This window comes from Ursus maritimus, unplaced genomic scaffold (genome assembly GCF_017311325.1).
Source record: "Ursus maritimus isolate PB19 unplaced genomic scaffold, ASM1731132v1 scaffold_16, whole genome shotgun sequence".
Lineage (NCBI taxonomy): Eukaryota > Metazoa > Chordata > Mammalia > Carnivora > Ursidae > Ursus > Ursus maritimus.
In genome coordinates, this window is record NW_024424008.1 from 51,734,163 (window position 1) to 51,755,300 (window position 21,138).

Sequence of the window (21,138 nt, forward strand, 5' to 3'; positions counted from 1 at the left end):
CACCCGCATACCGACAGCTCCCAAATGCACATCTCCTACCCAGGCTTTTCTTGAGTGACACCTGCAGAACGGGTCCTGTGGGTGACCAACGTTTCTTTAAATTATCATGTACCAATAATATTTTAAGTGCTTTACAAATATTGAGTCATTTAATTCTCCTAACAACATAACACCACTATGAAGTGCTATCACTATCCCCATCTTAAGGGTGAGGAACCAAGGCACAGAGAGGTTGAGTAACTTGTCCAAGATCACACAGCTAGTGAACGTTGGGCCTGAGCTCTAAACACACGAGGTCTCGTTCGAGAGGGTGCCACGCAATGCTGCCTCTCCACCTCCATGCCTACGGCACGTATGATGGTAAATATGAACTTGGTTTTCCAGAAATTTTCTGAAACAAAATAAAATGAATTTATTTGTGGGGGAAAAAAGAAAGCTTGGTTATCTTTTCTCCAAGTTTACCCTTCCATTGTGTAACCAAACCTTCCACTTTTCTTAATGGCATTCGTCATGTATTCAGCCTTAAAAAAGGAAACTCATGGCTTGACACATCAAAAATGTTTAGTGAAGGCTTCTGAATTATATTGAACCGAACTGTTCTAAACTGAATTGCACTGAAGCATGCAGGGAGCCCAGAGCGTGCACTTCCGCTGGAGAATTGAGGAAGATTGGCGAGAAGAGGTGACGTGCAAGCCGAGCCGGATAGAACATATTACATAGAGCCCTACGTCTCCGCCCCACAGTATGGCGCTTGTGATCAGGTGGCTCCCTCCTCTCAGTTACAAATGGTGAGTGTCAGGCAAAGCAGAGGAACCAGGGATGGGAACAAGTTGGGAACCCAGGGGGGAGAGGAATCTCTGTCCCTTACTACTCAAAGCATGGTCCCCAGCCCGGTAGGACCAGTGGTATTGGCATCACATAGAAGGCCTGCTCCCACAGACCTGCTCGATCAGAATCTGAATGGTAACAAGATCTCTAGGGGTTTCTGTCTACCTTAAATCTGGGGAGCAATGATCCAGGACTGTTTGACACCAGCCAAGGGAACCAGATTGGTTAGCCAAACCTCAGAATCCTCATGATTTCATTCTCTCTGGAAACCCTCTGAGTTTTGGTAAATATATCTCTCTTCTGGCCTGTACCCTGGTCCTGCCAACCTCATGGAGTCTGCGATGAATATGATTGCGTGCATACCTGTCTCCCCGAAGCCTTCAACAGCTCAAAGGAGGCCGAGCTGTGAATGATGTTGGCAAATGTTGGGCAGTTGATTTTAGCAAAAGGAGGGACAGAAGGAAAGAGGATGGTTTGGTTCACGGTGTTAACCCAGCCCCCAAGCACTCGTGGCTCATGGGGATACCAGCCTGCTGTAAGTCGGCCATAAATGCTCACAAGGGAGTGGAGAGATATGGTCAGAACCAACGTGCAGGGTTAAGTGGTCCGGGGGTGTTGGTTACAGTTCCAGAAACTGCAAGTATTGGGAGGATCTTGGCCTGAGAGAATTGATGGGACCTAGATGGAGAGGCTACAGGGATTGAGCTGAGGCTCTCTGCAGAAAAGAAGCCAAGATCCAGAGGCCTGGGGTAGCATCAAAGGTGGGTGCCATCGGGATGGAAGAAAAGGAACACCTGATAGAACCAAACATGGAGGGCAGTGAACAAGATCAGGGATCAGGGGAAAGTATAAAAGCATAGGCTACACATGATAAGAAGGGGAAAATGGGTAGTTAAAATAAAGCAGCCCTTAACATAAAATAATACATTAAATAAAAATAAAAAACCCTCTGCCACAACTCCCGTGGCTGAAGGCCATGTGGCGATTGGACGCAGGATGTGATCATAGAGGAAAAAGCTGCTAATGAAAAGAGTTAGCCTTCCAGGCAGCTCTTCACCCAACGCTGACTCTTTTCCTGCCTAAACTCGTGGAAGACGATAAAACCCCTTCTTCAACAGCTGGGAAAGACATTCGCAGGCATTTCGTAGAGGCATTTTGTTGCAGAAGGCTTTCATGGAACAGGCTTCAGTTGGAAGAGAATTGCACCTCCCGAAATTCCTGCATTTGCATGAATATGTATGGTAGCAAATAGGAGCAGAAATAGCTAAAGGAGGAGAAATGCAGGGAGACATCTGTATACTCTGGAGCGAACAGTTGGAGGCCAATGACAATTCTGCGTTGGCCTATCAGCTTTGCTGCAAGGAAGGGATGGGTCCAAATTCCACTGGCAGGAGACGCAGAAGGAGGACCCGTGGCCAGTGCTGATCCAGCAGGACCAGAGGAGGGCTCCGAGAAGACCAGGACAAAGTGTCTCAGGGCATCTGGCACAGGACGGAACCACAGTTCCACTGGAATACTAGGTAGAGCAGATTATAAATAGACCATATTGTTCAGTCTACAAAGTCAGTCCTGAACTGACTCTCTTTGCTGTTCCCGTAGCGTTTAGAGTAAAGAACCCCTTCGGGTATTAACAGCAGGTGGATATGATCTCAGAGAGAGCTGATCAGAAAGGTAGCCCCCTCAGAGAGAGTGGGTGTTTGGCCTGCCCCTTTCCGTCTCCCCCCCATCCTGCTCAAGTCTCCAGGCTTTCTCCCCCTTCCCCCTACCCCCGTCTTTTCTTTTTCTTGGCCTTCTGAGGGCTCTCAGGGCTATAAAAGGAAACCGAGGTTTATATTTTCTTATTTATTACAGGGAATTTTATGTTTCCTGGTCTTGGTTTAGAAAATGCACAAGTGAAATTGCTATATTTATTTGTACTTTTAAATAGACTAAATCCACTTGATTTTTACGTTATATGTACCGACCCCTCCCACCCTAGGCCCCAAAAGATGGCACTTGCTATGCCAAAATGGCATCTCCCCAGGCCTGTAACACACATCCGTTTGCAAAGGATGTTTACAGAGACCGCGGTTGTAGTTGCCTCTGAGTTTGCCCAGTAATCCCAGCCCTTCAAAGGGTAATGTGAAACCTCTTATCTAACACAATGAGCTGGGGATCGAGCCAGGACATAAAGACAGACAAGGCAGGTAGTGATTAGACTGTGTCCACTGATTCCGGGGATATCTCTGCTTGAAGGTCACAAAATTCCTACTTGCTCATCTCTTAAATCATCTGCTTCTGTCTGCAGGTGGTGACAGAGACTCCAAAAAAAAAAAAAAAAGCTAAAATAGTCATCTTTCAAGGTTAACAAGGAGCTGCTTGGAAGCCCCAGCATGACCGTCAATAGCCAGTCAAAGAGATGTCAGCGGCTCCCCTGAGGAAGGGTTTCTCTTAATGCGGCGTTAGGCTGGGGAGGCCGCATACGGAGAAGAACCAGCTGTTTGGCTTCCTATGTGGGGGCCCAAAGCTGAAGGCAAAGGGGATGGGCTTTGCCATTCCCCCAAGCAGAACAGACCAGAATGGTCCCGGTGGGATGTCTGCAACCAGGGAAAACTTGCTGCAATCCGGGCTCATTCAGTGAAATCCATTGTCCTCTCCCCATGATAAGGGTTCTCAATTAAATTTCTCCTGAGGTCCTTTTCGTCCCCTAGTGATCTGTTTCTTGCAAGACTCCTTTTTTTTTTTTTCCTCAGATACTACAAGGTTGACTCAAATGAATGCTATAATTCCAGTTTGGGACCAGATTTATGCAATGCCCTTTGCTGAACATAAACCTCAGTTTCCTTATTTGTAAAATGAAGGCGTAGGCAAATACGAAAGGGCAACACAGTAACTCATTCCTGCAAGAATACTATCAGGAATTTTTCTTGAAGGGGAGTTATTGAAACTAATGAAAATAAAAAGGGCTTTCCTCCAAACTCCTCCAAATCTTCCCCCCTTAAGCTCAGTGCAAGAAGAAGGGAGGAGCGAGCGACAACTCGGGGTAGATGACACCAGACTGCGAGGCAGCAGAGAGAGAGCAGAACGTCTCAGCTCCTTCTATTTCCGCCTCCTCTACCAAGGACACTAACTTCTGTCTGGGAAGGGCAGCATTAAGTCAAGTAGAAACAGACTGAAACCCATGATGGGTGTACAGGGAGCAAAAGAGAGCCTGTGGACAAGTTCAAGTCTAAACAAGTTGCTTCCACAACAGGGGGTATCATTCCACAACAGGGACAGTATCATCTGCAATCTCAGAGAAATAGGGAGATAGAAGAGGTGCCGAGTGACTGGGGATAAGCACGTTCACCCCAGTTTTCAAAGAGAGGGAAGAGCTGCATTCTAGAAACCATAGCTGCTGAGCTTCATACCACACCTCCCTCCCCCTGACACACATGCACACAATTCTAGATTGCGCTAGTAAAGAGAACATTGGGAATAGTGAGTAAGGAAAATAGGAATCATCAGAAGCTGGCCTGGGTCAACTAACATAAAGTCATTCCAGGTATAGCTATTCTGATAGAACGTCAACTTGGGAGAAAAAAAAAGGTGGGTACTTTTTAAAGTAACTTTTAATAAAGATTGTGTTTAAAATATCATTCATTCATTCATTCATTCATTTATAAACCACGACTAGAGTGTAAGTTTCATGTAGACAGGAATTTTTGCAGGGAGGGAGGGGGTTTGCTCTGTTCACTGTTACACCTAGAGCAATGTTTGGCACGTAGAAGGCACCCAGGAAATATGTTTGAATGAATGAATATATGTGCATAATCAAGGGCTGGAAGGAGCCATAGCAGAAGTTAACCGAGATGATGTCTGGGTGGTTAGACGTTGGGAGACTTTAATTCTATTTTCAGTACTTGGCGTGTTTTTTTTCTATTTTCTTGATTTTTTATAAGAATCAGAGGTTATTTTTATAATCACAAAAATTAAAAATACTATCCTCTTTGAAAGACTTGTTTGTGATAATTCAGCCTTCTTCTTTTTGGGAGTATTACCAGACTGGTAGGCCAGGGGAATTTGGATTTCCATGAAGTGTTTCCCAAAAACCTCTCATGTTATCCTTTGACTCAGCTGGAGAGCCATGGGCTCAGTGATGGCTGAACTGGGTGGATTTGTTCAATGACTTAAACCCAAGTAGTGTTGATTAAAAGATCAGAGCCAATTCCAAGGGAAGTCTCCAGCGGTGTGATACAGGGATCTGTCTCATCCAACATGTTCTTCAGAAGCTTGGAGGAAGGCCTTCCTTGGAGGAAGGCCTACTTGCTTAAGTTGTAGGCAGCAGATAGCTGGGAAAACTAACTGACACATTCGAGAACAGCCTTCAGATTTAAAAAGATCTCAACTATCTTTAACTACGAGCCAAAACCCACAAAGCTACACTGGATAGGTCCTATGCTCAGGTTCCAAAAAGATCGATAGCCCAGATTCTAAAGGGGAAAAACACCTGCTTAAGGACAGTTGTGTGAGAAAAGACCAAAGCAATTTAGCCAAGCCTCCAGCTTGCGATGAGTCAACAGTGATGAGGCTGTTTCGAAAGCTAGCACAGCCTCTCAGGTCACATGAGAAGAGTTCTTATGTCTCGATTGAATGTCAATTCCCGATTTAGCACTCTGTGATCTGTGACAGCTTTTTCCAAGGTGTCTTCTGGAAGATACTCCATGTTGAATGGGAGCTTGGTGCTCCTACATATTGGGAATCGCTTTATACTGGGTTACCCTTCGGGAGAGGCGCAGACGTGTCGGCACAGTACAGGTGGTAGGATGTGTTGCAATAGAGATCTTCCTGAAGTATTTTACCCGGAAATGCTTTAGGGTTTTTGTTTTGTTTCTGTATGACAGCTGTTAACAATCCGAACATGCTTCAGGATAGGCTGGTCCACCATCAACAACTCTTGGCATGAACTCTATCTATGTATCTTTGTCCTCCTCGGCAAATAACACAGGGCAGGGCACCCAACAGGCACCCAGGGCATTCCTGTTGAACAAATGAGTAAAAGCGTACCAAACGCTGCAGTATCACAGGCACCTGGGTCGCATCCAGAGGCAAGCTAACAGGTCGGCAGGTTTGGAACCTTGGTTAATCTAAAGGAGGCTTTGCCGGGAAGAGAGAAGAGTTGGTCAGAACAAAGCCCAGGTGGGAGGGAGATGGGCTAGACTGAGCCTGGCTGGGATCTGGAAGTGCGAGAGACCTGCCAAGAGAGAGTGGGACGTCACAGGTGAGTAGTGAAGTCCCAGAATCAAACAGGTAGGGAAGTACCATCAAGAGTCCCAGGGTCCTGGAGTACATTTCTTGAAGCAAGATCATTGGATACAGTGGTTCTCAACTCTGGGTGCACGTATTAAACCCCTACATCATTATTGTTGTTTTTAATGCCAATATCTAGGCCTCTTCCTGGACCAAAGAGATCAGAATTTCTGGGGGTTGGCCTTGGTGCTGTCAGAGCAGGGACTGGGATGAGGTAAGCCAGACCCCTGAGGCACAAAATGTAAGGAGAGACCACTGTCTGGGTCATACAAGTGGTGGTAGGCCCCCAAGCATAATACCTTTGTGCAATTTGCCCCCTAGGAGCCTGGCTTGCTTCATCCAGGCTCTGTCCTGGGTACTGGTACTATGTAAATATCCCCCAGGTGTTTCTAAGACGGGGCCAGTGTGTATAAGCACAAATACACTCAAATTCATTCAATTCATAGGCTTGGATACAAGGAATCAGAGGTCATGCAGCAAGTTAATGTCAAAGGCAGGGCCAGAAATGACCAGAGGAGTCTGGCAGCAGCCAAGGAGCCAAGGAGAAGCACTTGGCATCAAATACTGGAGACTTGTCCATAGGGACTGGGGTTTGGCTCCAGTCCTAGGAAGGCTTTGTGGAGGAACACAAAGCCCAGTCCAAGGTCCTGGGTCCCAGACAGGAAGCTGAAGCAGGAATCCAGGCATTAGAGAAAAAATACAGCCCCAGTCACAGTCACTGACCCATAGGGCTGACTCGATCTCGTGAGCAGTCACAGCCTAGTGATGGGGATTTGAGGGCAGCATAGGAGCCCCAGCCTACTGTTCAGGGGCCCTCTGAGCTCTGCCCTGCAGTCCCAGGGCCTGAGCAGAGCTAAGCTGCCAGGGTAGGGCTCTGCAAGACAGTGGCAAATATAAACATTTGAATGGAAATCATAAGGATAAGGAATCGGATTTATGCCGAGAGATTTCAGAAGACAAGTTTCAGAGCAACGAGAGAAATGACAGCTTTGCCCCGATATTGGCCGTTTCTACCAATTGGCGATTTCCCATGATCGAGTACAGCAATGCATGTAACCTGACTGGGAATATTCAGGAATGTGTGTAGAGGGGGTCTCCGCGGGGAGGGCCCACTTTGTATTAAATGACTGCTATTGCCTTTCAACTCAAAAATGTCAAATCCCTTGCCTTTATTTTTGTCTTACGTCAGGGAGCTCCACGTGGCTTCTGCGGGCTCCCCTATGCATCCAGGTGCTCGAGATGGCAAGAAAGAGCACGGGGCTCCTGCAAGGATTAGACTGTGAACGGCCGAGGTTTGAATAAACCGTGCAGTCTATCCACAGATAATGTTCAGGTTTAAATGACATCACTGCTCCCCTCACTGTCATCTTCCTTTGGTTCCTCTCTCCTGTTTCTCTTCCTGTCCCTGTCCACAGTGACCCAGATCAAATCTAATCAGATGAGCCCACATTCATGGTGTGCTTCCTGAGAGCCAGGCGCTACACTAGACACAGGGCCTCACCTCGGGAGCGTGTGGCAGAGAGAAGGTTGAGCCCACGGAGTCAGGGTTGAGGAGATGAAGAAAGCCGGAGCCTTGGACAGTCTTCCCACTCCCATCTGGTTAGGCTCAGTGTGGAGAATGAAGATGCGGAATCCTCTGAATACACTTCCTACAACTCACTCCAACCCCCCAGAACCGAAGTCAAAACAGAGATGGATCCCAGGAATTCCAGAGTGCACCCACAGGGCTCCCATGACGCAGTGCAAAAGAGAAGGTTCTCAGGCCAAGGAGGCCAGGCAGCTGATTCCTGGGTAGACATATTATGGGCAATGCTGAAGCAAGAGGAAAGATGACCTCTGTCCATGCTTTTCTACCGAGCCTGAAGCACTCTTGATGCCCTCCCTGTCTCCCACACCAGCCCCCACCCCAGAGCCTCTTCCCCTTGCTTCCAAAGTCCCTTTCTACAGAAAGCATTCTCAACCCACCAAGGAGGTTGGTCATCTCTCCATAAAATCTTCAAGTTTTCCTGGGAGACATTACCAGAGTTATATCCAGTAACCATTTGTGGGATTGTCTTCTTTCTAGACTGTAAGGTCTTTGGGAATAAGGATCTAGAACGAATAAATGAATGAACTCCATTAGACAGGAGGAAAAAAAAGAAAAACAAAAAAAAGCAGCAGCTAGCTGGAAATGAGGCACCAAAGCGGGGAGTGTGGCAGGAACAAACAGGATCCCAGCAAAAACTGGGATCAGGCATAGATCAGATGAAGAAGGAGGAAGAGCTATGGGGGTCAGGACTGTTAGGACAAGGCTTGCAAATGCTGGATTTCAACAGTATCCCTTGGAGGGAAGGCTTGGTGCTCCCTTCCTGGGCGTAGGGCAGGCTTTAGAGAGGAGAGTCCCACGGGACACCCTTGCTCCCAGCATACTCAAGATAACCTTCCCATGGCAGAACTATCCATCCAATATAAATTAGGCTGCACATGGGTTTATGGGACATCTGTCCCCAGACCACAGGGATTTGAGATCCCTACTTAGCAAGGCTGCCATGTCTCACTTACAGCTGCCCTGGCCTTCTGTTGAATTTTTTTCAACCATAGCTAAAGGGACTCCATCAACCCCTCTCTCTGTACCCTGGCTATCTGATGCCCTGATTACCTCTTGATTACCCAACTGAGACCTCTGGAGGAACTTAAAAGATGGAAGAAGGATGGTGTTTCCCCAGGGGAAGGCAGAGTTGTATCTTAGAACACAGCTGGGCACAGACTGATTAACTGCATTAGGACAGGAAAGACAGCAGGGCTTCTGAGAGCTAGGATTAGACTCATCTACTCAGGTGGGGCAAGACCAAGGGGAGAACCCAATGGCCAATCCAGGGAGAAGAGCACAGAATTTGAGAGATATAGGAAGAGGCCACATGAAAGTGGGACAGAAAGTTAGCTTTGGGGCTCCCATGGGAAACATTGTGTGTCACCTGCTGGGTAGATGGGCACAGGCATGCACTCGAGAAAAAAGTCAAATCCAGGCAGCACTGAGAAGTTCCAGGAGGCAGGAAGCCACTTCTGGGGATGTCTATTTGCAGGTAGCGAAGTCAAAGGGCAAGGCACAGTTCCCAGGGGGACTGGAGGCCAGAGCAGGACACTTAAGCAAGGACTGTCCTCAGCCTCTGAGGGCCTGAGTGCCAGGAAAAAATCCAAGGCCAGGGACTTAGGGACAGAGGTATATGTCAGACTAGCCACTTGTCAGAATCAGTCACAAGATCAGGGACAACAAGCAAGTAGCCAGGGCGACAAGAGCAAATCAACACTTGGATGACAGCAGCTTGGATTCCTCCAGCCTGAAGTCAGAATGATCTTGGGGCCTGGGCAAAGCCGAGCCCGCAGATCTGGGAGCCAAGTTCATTCGGCTTAGGGAGGAGACGGTGTGGAGTCTGGGCACAGGTAAGGCCTGACAGACAGGACGGTTTCTGAGCGCCTGCCTTCTTGCTCCCGGGGCCAGGAAAGATGAGAAATGGGCTGACCCAGGCCTGGGAGAGCAGCCGCTTCCCGCCAGGAGTCGGAGATGGAGAAGCCTGGGAATGTGGAGTCGTCAGAGCATCTCGAGGCCCTTAGAGGCCAAGGGGGCCTTATCCACGGAGAGGAGAGGTGTGATTGGGACTCAGAAGAGGGATGTATGTCCCCCATCTGCAGCCAGAGTATGGCTTCTCCGTGAAGACCGAGAAAGCACTTCTCACCATCTGAAAGAGTTTTATACATGGCTTCTTATTTTTCTTTCCTGTGTATTTGTTTAGCTTCTCTCTTCCTTGTTAGAAGATGGCAAGGGTGTTTCCTGTCTTGCTCTCCCCTGTAACCCAAGTGTCTGTAACAGTTAGGCCCAACTAGTACTTATTGAATGAATGAATGCGTGAAGGAATCAGCGAAGTGACCCATGGTTCTGTGGTCATAGTGCAGACTGCTTCTCAGGATTCATGAAAGAAAGCCTTGTTCCGTGTCTCCTGGAGTGCCTGGACCTCAGTCAGCTGGACGGATCCGGAGTGCGGGGCTCTGCAAAGGACCCCTCCCTACTTCTATTAAGTGAGGGCGGCAAAGCCCAAATCCGTCTCAGGCTCCACGTCCATATGTCTGCAGACTGCCTCCTTCCGGTCAGGTTTCAGCTGGGGCTGGCCAGGACGTTTGTGAGGATCTGGAGCCTCTGGGGAGAAAAGCCCTCACCAACTGGGAGGAAGGACCTCCTTTTCCTGTGTCCCTGTGGCCAGTCAATGTGCGCCTTGTGCCTGCACGCGGAGTCTTGAGTGAGGGACCCACAGACGTTCATCCTGCCAGGCCACTCTGTGCGGAGCGGGGCAGGGACCACTTTAACTGAAATGTTTCAAGAAAGCAAAAATAAAAGCAGAAAACAACAGTAATGACAAAACAGAAAGCCCAGGTTAGTGAAACTCACGGATCTCCCTGTGGGTGTCAGTTACAGGTGGGGCGGGAGCAAGAGCGGGCGATGGGGATACCGCCAGGAGAGCAGGGCCCTAGCTGTGCGTCCCCTACTCACTGAGAGCCTGCTGTGTGCCAGGCACAGCCCCAATGCTGCACACTCACTAAGGGCCAGGGTGGGCCCAGCGCTTGGAGATGCAGACAGTACAAAGGCAAACACTAAGAACGATCACAGGGAAAACACAGGTTCTTAGAAGGAGCACCTCTATCAAACTTGTGGAGTGGAGGAAGGTCGGGGCAGGCTTCCCAGAAGAAATGACCTCCAGGTTGAGACCTAAATAAGAAAAGGATCCAGTGGGCACGGAGAGCAGGGAGGAGAGATCCCAGGGGAAGGAATGGAGGCGTGTGCTTGCGGGCCTGAATGCAGAGGAAGCAGGTGCATGCGGGGAGGGACAGGGATCCAGGCTGGCTGGAGTGTTCAGGTGAGAGGGGAGGAATGCGAGCAAGCAGAGGCCAGATCGGGAAGGTCAGCTTCAGAAATTTAGATTTCTCATTTTGTCAGTGGTGGAGTGGGAAGGTGAGAAGGTGGAAAACGTCATTTTAAGAAGGGGGGTGTGTTCTGGAATAATCTCTCTTTCACTACTGGTTCTTCTTAGAAAACCTCCCTGATAATGTTTTAGGAAGAGGTGTTTTCCATTTCCACCAAGTTGTTTCTAAAGCCTCGTGTTCAGGGACACGTTCCCCACGTCCACATCTCCTGGCACAGTGTCTGGCACATAAGAGATACTCTGAGGAGTGTGGTAAGATGTCAGTGGCAGAGAGGACATGTCCACTGCTGTCCTGTCCTTGCTTCAGAGGGACTGGAGGCGGGGGGGGGGGTATGCATGCGGGCGAAAGCCAAAGGACTGTCTCAGCCCATCACAGAGATTGCTAACTCTACTCACCAAATCTCATTTTCTTTTCCTCCTAGGCACATTACTCAGACTCCCTTCGAGTGAGGTGTCCCCATAGGACTGACTTCTAAACACTGAAATGCAGGCAGAAGCAATGTTCTGCACTTGCAGGTCTGGCCCAGAGATCTTTCCCCCATCAGCCCTGATCTCCTTTCCCTTTTTCCAGTTGAGTGAAGAAGAGTCTGAAGATCTAAAGAGGGGTAGACCACAAGATGGAAGGAAGCTTAGTCCCCAGATGGTCAGGGAGAAAGCCACTGAGCTAGGAAAAGCCTCACTGAAGTATAATGTGAGTGAGTCATAAACTTCTGTTTGTTGCCCTTAGATTTGGGGGTTTACTTATCATAGCAGCAAGCCTTATTTATGCAAACTAATACATCGCTTACTTAGCGCCCCCATCACCAGACTCATTGCACAGGACCCCAGGAAGAGGCTTGGCCCATGCCAGACTGAGTCTCGTTTTGGATGACGAAAGGACCACAATGCAGAAAATGTCCATTTCTCTCTGTGAACAAAGTTCTCCTATTGGTAGAATGCAGGCCTCCTACTTAACAGTCTTAATACCTCTTCTGGAACATTTTGGATTGCTTGTTCTCATGCCCAGTTTATGGAATTAAAAATAAAATCTCTAATTGGAGCGCCTGGGTGGCTCAGTCGGTTAAGCATCTGACTTCGGCTCAGGTCATGATCTCAAGGTCCCGGGATTGAGCCCCGTGTCTGGGTCTGGCTCTGGCTCCATGCTTAGCAGGGAGTCTGCTTCTCCCTCTCCCTCTGCCCCCCACCCCGCCCCCAGCTCATGCTGTCTCTCTCTCTCTCTCAAATAAACAAATAAAATCTTTAAAAAACAATAAAATCAATAAAATAAAATCTCTAATTGAAATGAGCAACTGACTCAGTCATTTAATGCTATGTTCTTGCTGCACATTAATGTTGACAAGCTCCCATGGCTGTGGATATGAGGTTGTTCAGTAAAAAGCAGCTAGACATGAAGTAACACAAAACATAATGTACAGTCAATGAGTTCTATATGGTGGGGAAAATTTCTCTGCTTATTACTAAAATGAGGAGTTATTCCCTTACTACCCCATCTTCCCCTCCCAAAAAAGTCAGGGAGTATGAGACTCCTCCCAGTGCCTCACATTAACTCAGCACAAAAAGGAGAGAGCCGGAGAAAAGCTATGGTCTATAAAAAGATAATGTTCTTGGGGTTATAGGTAGTTTCATGGAAAATTCAGAGAATGAATACACAAACGGTTCAATATTGCATGGACCTATCTAGTAGCTATTATAAACAGCAGTAGCTAGGGCTACAGAAACACAGTTAATGGAGATCCTATACTTAGAGAGAAAGCTTTAAGACATCACTGCCAGAGAAAGTGAGAATTTTTTTTACAATTAGTATAAAAGAAAGAAACCATTCAAAATTACCACAGACAGGTGAACTGTCTATACTAGCAGGGGATAGAGTCAAAGATACAGAACCAAGAAGATGAAAACAGAATTCAAACAGGAATAGAACTTGCTTGGCTAAAGAGTTTTTAAATTCCCTAGTGAGAAGAAAGCTGGAGTGAGAACCACACGAAGGATGACAGACCGTCTGAGGTGTGTCTACAGGGAAAGCCACCAGATACTGTTCAAGATGGATACCTGAGCCAGGAGACCCTGACTAAAACTCGCAATCGAGTTTCGTGGAATTGCAGTTTTGTGATTGACCAACAAATGTGGTTTGGGCAGTGAGATTAGCGGGCATCACTCAGGAAAAGCCATCTCTCAAGCCTCATTTCCACCCCTCCCCCCTCGTTCTTTCTTTCCCCAACCAACTCCTTCTCTCAGACTCCTCTTTTCTCCCCATCTTCTTCTCTAGCACAAGTCCATGGCTCTCCTGGTTTAGAGCATCGAGAAAAAATGAACACAGGTATCTCCGCCTACCTGCCCAGACTGAACGGGAGCGCCCTTCTGCTGTGAAGGACCCTGACCTTCTATGCAAATGACACCCAACCATGATGTCCCCTCCCCTCTGTTAAGGCCCCAGCAACTGCCAGGAGAACGCGTCTGCATCAAAGGGCCCCTAGTGTATACCAGCAGCTCAGCTGGGCCCCCAGTGGCACTGAGGGAATTTGGCTGCTTTCCGAAGGGGAAGAGCTGAAGGGGCAGGAGAAAACAGCAGGGAGAAGTCCCAGAGGCACAGAGTTGAGGGAAGGGGTCTTTGCAATAGAACCTTCTAGAAGGAGCCACCCGAAATGAGCTGACTCTGAGCGGAGAGTAATCCTCCCTCTGGGTTGATAATGCAGAGGAAGCGCTGGCCCCTCCTCAGAAGGCGCATTGACTTCAACACTCTATCCCAGGACTTCAAAGCATCCCTTCTGCTAATTATTATGGAAATGTGTATTTAATTGGGAAGCAGCAACAGCTTCTTAATATTTGCTGTATTACCAGCTAGAAAAACAGCTCTGAAAAGAAAATCCAGTTGTGTCCAAGGTGATCGGGGTGGTGGGGAGGCAAGGTTGGCAGGGGCTGATGGTAGCTCTCAGAGCATTAGCAAAGCAAACAAAACAAGATCTTAGCAGCAGAAATAGCAAGATCAGTACCACCACCAGCTCAAAAAAGGGTACTTTCAAATTCCATCCCCTTTGCCCTGCCATACCTCCACCCTTCCAACTCCTAAAAACTAGGTCTCCTAAGTGAGATAAGCCAAATATTATGTGATTTCATTTACATAAAATATGTAGAAGAAGCAAATTCATATAGACAGAAAGTAGATTAGAGGTTATCAGGGGCTGGTGGTGATTACCTAGTGGTTATAGAGTTTCTGTTTAGGGTGCCGAAAACGTTGTGGGAATGGACGGTGGCGACGGGTTGTATCTCGTGAATGTAATTAATGTCACTGAATTAAATGGTTAAAATGACACGTTTTATGTTATCTATATTTTACCACAATTTTAAAAATTAATAATGTACTATATCAAAACCCATCGAATTGTATACTTTAAGTGGATGAACTGCATGGTATGGTGAGTTCTATCTCAACAGAGCTGTTTAAAGGAAAAAACAGATAGACAACAACGAGGTCTACTAATGACCCTAACCTGCAGGCAGATTGAAGCCTGTTCTAGCTTCTTCCTTCCTCATTCACTGAGAACCTCTTTTTTGCCAGGTATTCTGCTAAGCATTAACGGACAGAATGGACATGGTAGGAATTATTTAAGTAGCTTCCAGCCATCCGATGGCTTTGGTGCTGAGCGTCCCTTTCTGTTCCTACTCAAGTCCCCTTCCCTCCTGCCAACCACAGAGCTGTAGGGCTCCAGCTTTCTTTTGGAGGTTCAGGTCCCCGGCAGCACCTGATTCTATTATGGAAGCCTCAGCTTTCATCTCTGAGTTCCTATCCCACCAGCTTTGCCAATCTCCCGTTGTCCTAGAAGGCTCTGCTTTGCACTCCTAAGTCCCTCTCTGACCACCCAGGGTCAGTGGTTCTGACTTAAACTCCGTCCTGCTGTCTGGGGCCCTGATACTCTGTAGAGAGACCTCACTGATGCCCACTGCCAATCTGTCTGAGCTTCTAAACACCCCTGTCCCAATTCCCTTTTACCATCTTCTTTTCCTTCCAACCCTGGTGGGTTGCCTTGTAACTTTTCCATAGACGCCTGTGGTTGACATGATGTCCGCACTGCAACTAAAAAGACCATTATTCAGTCATTCTTGCGAATGGTCCCACTCCCCCGTCACATATCCTAAAGGAGTAGGTCCTGGTCCCATCGCATCTCCTTCACCCACTCTGACGAATGAGCCCATGGCCACAGAGTCTCAGGATAGGATGATTATATCTACCAATTAGATCTCAGCTAAGCCAGAACACCACCTGCAAACACACACAGGTGCAGCTAGAGTGGTAGCCCTTGATCCTTGCTCATACTGGACTCCCCTGGAGCTTTAAAAACAGTACACATTCTGAGGAATTCTCCAGTGGACTGCCTTCAGACTTCATCTGCCCCATGTGCTCCCCAGGGGCTTCATCCTCCTGGCCCACACTGCGGACTTGGGACTTGGCCATCCTCCAAGATCACATGAGCCTATCTATACTGATTCCTAGAGCATATCTCCATGGATTCTGACTTAAATGGTCTGGGATGGGGTCCAGATAGGGGAATATTTAAAGAATGACTCAAATTGATCTTAATGCATATCCAGGGTTAGGAGCTACAGATCTAAGGAGACCAGATACTATGGGAATATATTTATTCCTTCAGTCAACAAGTATTTATTGAGCACCTCTTACATGCCCACCATAGAGCCTAAGAAGCAGGGAACTAATCAGTAAAGTGTCCTATTCTCATGGAATTTCCAATGGTTGCTGGGGAATAAGAAAGAAAATGAAGAAGTATAATTGTATAGTTATATATAGAGAGAGAGAGAAACATGGAACAACCATAAAATATGTGAAGTGAATTTTTAGGATATGTGCACAAGTGTCAGGAACTCTGGTTTTAGGTTTTCAGAGCATATGAGTAGATGACTGGACTCAGGGGAGCGGAGATCAACCGGGATCCCCCTAGTCTTTGGAGTTAGGCACAAAGTAGGGAAGTACGCCTTGAGAGAGTCAGAAGCTCTCCCCCCCATCTCTTACTGAGCTTTAAACGGTTCATAAAACCAGGGTGGTAGTTGGAAGACACAGGAGCTCTGTTTTCATGGGGGAAAGAGCCAGTGACAGAGATCCCCTTGGTACAGGGCTTTTAAAAAGCAGAACAGGATAAACAGGTTTGATGGCAGCCTGGGGAGGCAGGGGGATTGAGCCTTCTACTTCCCTCTTTCTACAATTGACATTTTCTTTTTCTCTCACTTGAAGCTGTTAAGAAGGAAACAATATGGAGGGGGCAGGTTTTCTCAACTCACCCTCTTTCCCCTGAACTCAGCAGGGCTTTGATTGGAGATCCCGGGAGAATCAGGCTGCCTCAAACCTCACCACCCCATGTGTGTACCAGACCCTCTGAGTCTGTGCTGGGATCTGTCTCCTTCATTCGTCTGGAGGAAGAAAGACAAAATCAAGGCGGCAGTTAGTTGGTCCACAGTCAAACATGGGGCCAGCGTCCCGCACTGCCATTGCTGCTTTGCAGAAATCCCTGTTCTCTGGGATTTCTTTCGCTCTGGTGGGGGAATCAGACAATATAGTGCTAAACAAACGGAACATGGTGTATTTTCAGGAAAGTGGGCAGAAAACTAAGTAGGGTAGTACTTGACATGCATTTTCAAGGAAGTTCTCTCTGGGAAATGACATTTGAGGAGAAGCCTGAATGAAATAAAAGAATACACTTTAAATTCCTAATGAATAGGAAACCTCTCACCAACATATGGGCTCTTTGTTTACCCATTCAACTGAAAAAAATCTGCTCTCCTCCAACCAGCCCAATCCAACTGTCTTCCCTAGAAATGGCCCTCCTGTGGTTCCGGGGTATAAGTCACCTAGAGCTGGGACCTTGTTCCATGCCTTCGTAAATGTCTTCCTATAAACCAAGTCTATGGTCCGTAACTCCTGCCGCTGGGTTCAAGGTTCCTTATAAACTTGTAATCCCCCAGACTGAGGCCCTCCAAAATATCAAGACAGCTCTTACTCATGTACACAGATGAAGCCAGAGACCCCTTCCCTCGGGCTCAGTTTCATCATAGGTCCTATGTTATGGGGGAGGGGCTGACATCCCAAAGGTCATCACAGCCATCAAGCCCTCAACCTTGAAAGCCACCGCAAGCCCTATTGGCTAGAAACAGGAGGACAGAGGGGCCTCCTAAGAAAGCCTCCTTCTCCCAGAGTCCAGGCAGACGAGGCCACAGTCTCTTCAGCTCCCCAAGGACTGATCATTAGGAAGTTCTGCCATGGACTTGACTTCATCCTGTGTCTTTCATTCCTACACCACTTCTTCCATTGCCATTACGAGCTAGACAGGGAAGGGGCAGGTCTCGCCCAGCCAAAATTTTCCCCCAAACTCCTGCTTCCTCTGTTGGTGAAGAAGAGACCTGAGTACGTGCCAGAGGAGAAGAGGAGGGTGGAGGAGGCCCTACCAGCCACACTTCCTGCGGTGATGGAGTTCAGGGCCGGTGGGCATGTCACAGCCAGAAGGATGATGTAGACAAATTGGATAAAACTCAGGAAAGAGCAACACACCAAAAAAAAAAAAAAATGATGAAGAGGCTGGAGGGATTGAATGATGAGGAGAGATTAAAAGAACTAAATACGGACAGACCAGCTAAACGCCGATTAAAAGCAGCGATCAGAACTGTCTGCCAGTATCTGAACACCAGCAGGGAAGAGGGGCCGCGCTAGCAGGTGCGGGGTCAGGCAGGGGGGAAGTGAGGTGGACTGAGAATAAACGAAGGGAAAGTGTGAGTGGCAAACTGCCGGGTGGCGGAAGGGTCTCTATTAAGGAAAGAGGTCGGGGAGGCGGTGGAGAGGATACAAGGGTGGTGGGCGTTGGACATACAGGTCTCCCTTTAAAACTTCTAAATGGCCCCAGTGATGTCCGGCAGGCCCTGGGGGGGGGGGCCCAGGGGCTTGTCCCAGGGGACCCTAGGTGTGTCACATGGCTGTGTCCTTATCTAATTTTTAAAGCGATAATGGCGAGCTCGGGTGGGCCGGGATCCAGGTCAGTCAGAGGCCACGAGTAGGACCATCAATCGGAGCATTGGGACAACGCAAAGACAAGACCATGTGACTGGCCGGCTGACACTGACCTTTTATGCCCCTTTTTGTTTTAAAAGTAGAATCCTGAACCAGAAATATTCCCCCTCTGCAGAGAAAGAGGCAGCTGGTCAGCTTGACAGGCGGAAACTGCAGCTTTCTCGTTAATGTGCAGTCCTGAAACAGTGATGTATGGCTGGTGATAGATCATGTTGGGTTTCCGGAGAGCAGGGAAGGCTAGAGCCGGAGCCTAATTCATGATGCATGAACGCATTGATCTTCCTGGCTCTGAAAATACAGTGTAATGAACCCCCGCTAACACATCATTTTTATTCCACTGCACCTCGCTAATATCTAATGATTTCACCTTCTACTGTGATCAAACATAATTGTATGGGAGTTTCAACTTTGTTCTTTGATTCGGGAACACCGCGGCCCTGCACTGTTTTGCTCTTTACTATAGGCAGAGCAAGTCTGAAACCGACGCATATGAAGAGCCTAGGGATGAGCTAACCTGTGGCCATTCGAGGAGCCCTGTGGGTTCACATGTGCGTTCCTGTGAGTGTGTAGGTAAGCACAAGAATGTGTTTTATGCATACGTTGAACCAAAAGCTACTTGAAGGTAGGGAAGTATTCAGAAGCAGGTGCACCTTCCCTGGGATGGCTAAAACCTTTCCCGCCAACTGGCTCTTGGGGAATGGCAATTGTGCGCTTAGAATGGAGATTATCTTGTAAATGTTATTGTTTGCGGAATCCCATCTGCTGATTGAAATCACTATAATAATTTGTTTTGAAGTCCATGAAGCTTTCTGAGGGCCTCCTGCCAGCCTGTCCTTGACAGCATCATATCCAGTGTGCATCTCATGTTTCTTGGACAGAGCTTTCATTGCAACACTCCAGTCTCCATTTTAAAAAGAGCTTTTGGGGAAAAATAATATTAATTTGATAACTCCAGCCATCTGGCCTGAAGGTGGTCGGTTTCTGATGAAGGAACAGACGTCTACAGCCGTTCTGGGGATGAGACGAGCTCTCTCTTGCCAGTGCTGTACTTGGAGGTGGGGCACCATGGCGTGGGGCCACTTCGGACCTCACTAGCTGTGCGACCTTGGGTAAGTCACCTAACCAGTTACCTAATCTGGATCCCAGTTCCCCCCAGATAAAAGGAAATTCCAATGTTTTCCCTTGTCTAAATGCAAGTGGCTGAACCAGATGATTTTTTAATGTCTCTTACAGCTCAAGGATTTATGGTCCTATGACACCGTAACACCCTCTCTTGCTTGCCTCCGTCCTGAAAGCTCTTCTTCCTTATGTCGGTAGAGTCTGCCTTCCTTGGAGATCCTACCCTACCCACAATGAGAGCTGGATGCGAGCAAATCCTAACCTCACAACATGGAAAAAGACAGGGATCTGCACTTTTGCTGGCCTTCCCTCTACCCCCAAGTCTTGTTTTTAAAAAGAAGAGTGACAAAACAAGAGTGAATTAAGCAGAATGGTTCCCCAATTACTTAAATTCTTTAAAGAATCTGTAGCAAGACTAAGTTAATGCAAAACTCAGTATTCAATGTCAAGCTCCCACACAGCTTAATAGGTAAAACTTTGACCCCTGTCCAGGCCTTTGATTTTGGCCTGTGCTCTGTTCCACGGGGAGCTGGTGGAAGGTTAATACATAAAAAGCTAGTGTTCCAGAGAAATACAGTCCAGAGCTTGTGATGCGGGTCAGGGTACAGTATCTGACTGCAATCAATATGCACTTAAATGTTTGGACCATCTAAACCTCCACTTGGCACAAGGGATCTCCAGAGAGACCTTCCTTAGGAGCAGAGAAATTATTATTCCAGAGCTGACTGTGGGTCTTCTTGGCCCATTAGTGTTTCAAGGGAGATGCTGGTGGAAGGGGCAAGGAAGGTCCCTCTGGGATGAATTGGCTGAAAAGTAAATAGCGTGGGGGGTAGACAGTCGGGACTCTAATTCCAGCCACCACTGCTGAGAACAAGGTGGCCCAATTCCTAATTATTGTCTCGCACTCTTCTGCCTCTGCAATGGGGGTAATTATTCACATGTGTTCACAAGGTGTGTAGAGCCCATTGGTTAGAAGGCAGATATCATTGTTTATATTCACAGAGTTGACAGAGCTAGAAGAGAAGAAGCTTTGAACTTCCAGCCACCCATTGTTCTAGCACCAAAACTGTGGGAGAATGGAAAATGTCATCTATTTATTTTCATCTTTGTGCTCCCAAACCCTATTAATTCCCTGACCAGAATTGGGTTCAAGTTATTTATTAGTTTTCAATGACTCACAGGCCAGGGCTGGATTAGAGCTAGAGGCTTTTTATTACTTTGCCAATTTCTTGAGAGGCATAAGGAATGGAAAGTGGAAAAGAAGTAGAGAGACCCCAAGAAGCTTGGAATTGTGGCAGAGAAGGGCGGCAGGGATGCTGAGCTAGACTTGGGTAAAGAGAAGGGGAGCCATGCTGGCTCCTGTTTTGAGGGAGCAACAGAACGAACACAAAGATGGATACAGTTTGTACGTATTACAGATGGACGCCTCTGCATAATTTCCAAAATGATATCATGGGAAAGATCTTTGGTTGGCAGTGCAGCTTAATTATGGGCAATGCCCCAGAGCAGAGCAACGTGGGTAGTGGGTGTTTTTGAAGGACTAGGGGTAAGCAAATAGGACAGGTTAGAGAGACAAGGTCTTAAACTGTAAGGCAAGCGCTCGGGAAGACAGAAGGAGAATTTATTGGTCTTGCTCAGAGATTGAATACCAGAACAAGCAAGCTAGGAAATCCCCTTCCATGCAAAATTCGAAAGTTGGCACCCTTTCCTGAAGGGTTTGTGGGCGCTCTGCCCTAGACACTTGGTGAGGTTCCTTACGGGTCTAAAAGTCGACGACAGCGAGCCCTGGTGTAGCACATACATCCGCGAAATCTTCCAGTAGATGCCCCTTCTCCCATCCATTCATTATTTGGCTTTTTAAGGTACTTCTATTGCAGAAGAGTATTAAATATGTTTTTAAAAAAC

At 47.5% G+C, this 21,138-nt stretch overlaps 1 protein-coding gene across 1 annotated transcript in view; it reads left to right on the forward strand.

The window, feature by feature from the left end:
* The window catches only part of CADM1 (cell adhesion molecule 1), a 369,237-nt gene that overhangs the window by 8,892 nt on the left and 339,207 nt on the right, over positions 1-21,138 (forward strand). The gene's annotated exons all lie outside the window — the stretch shown is intronic.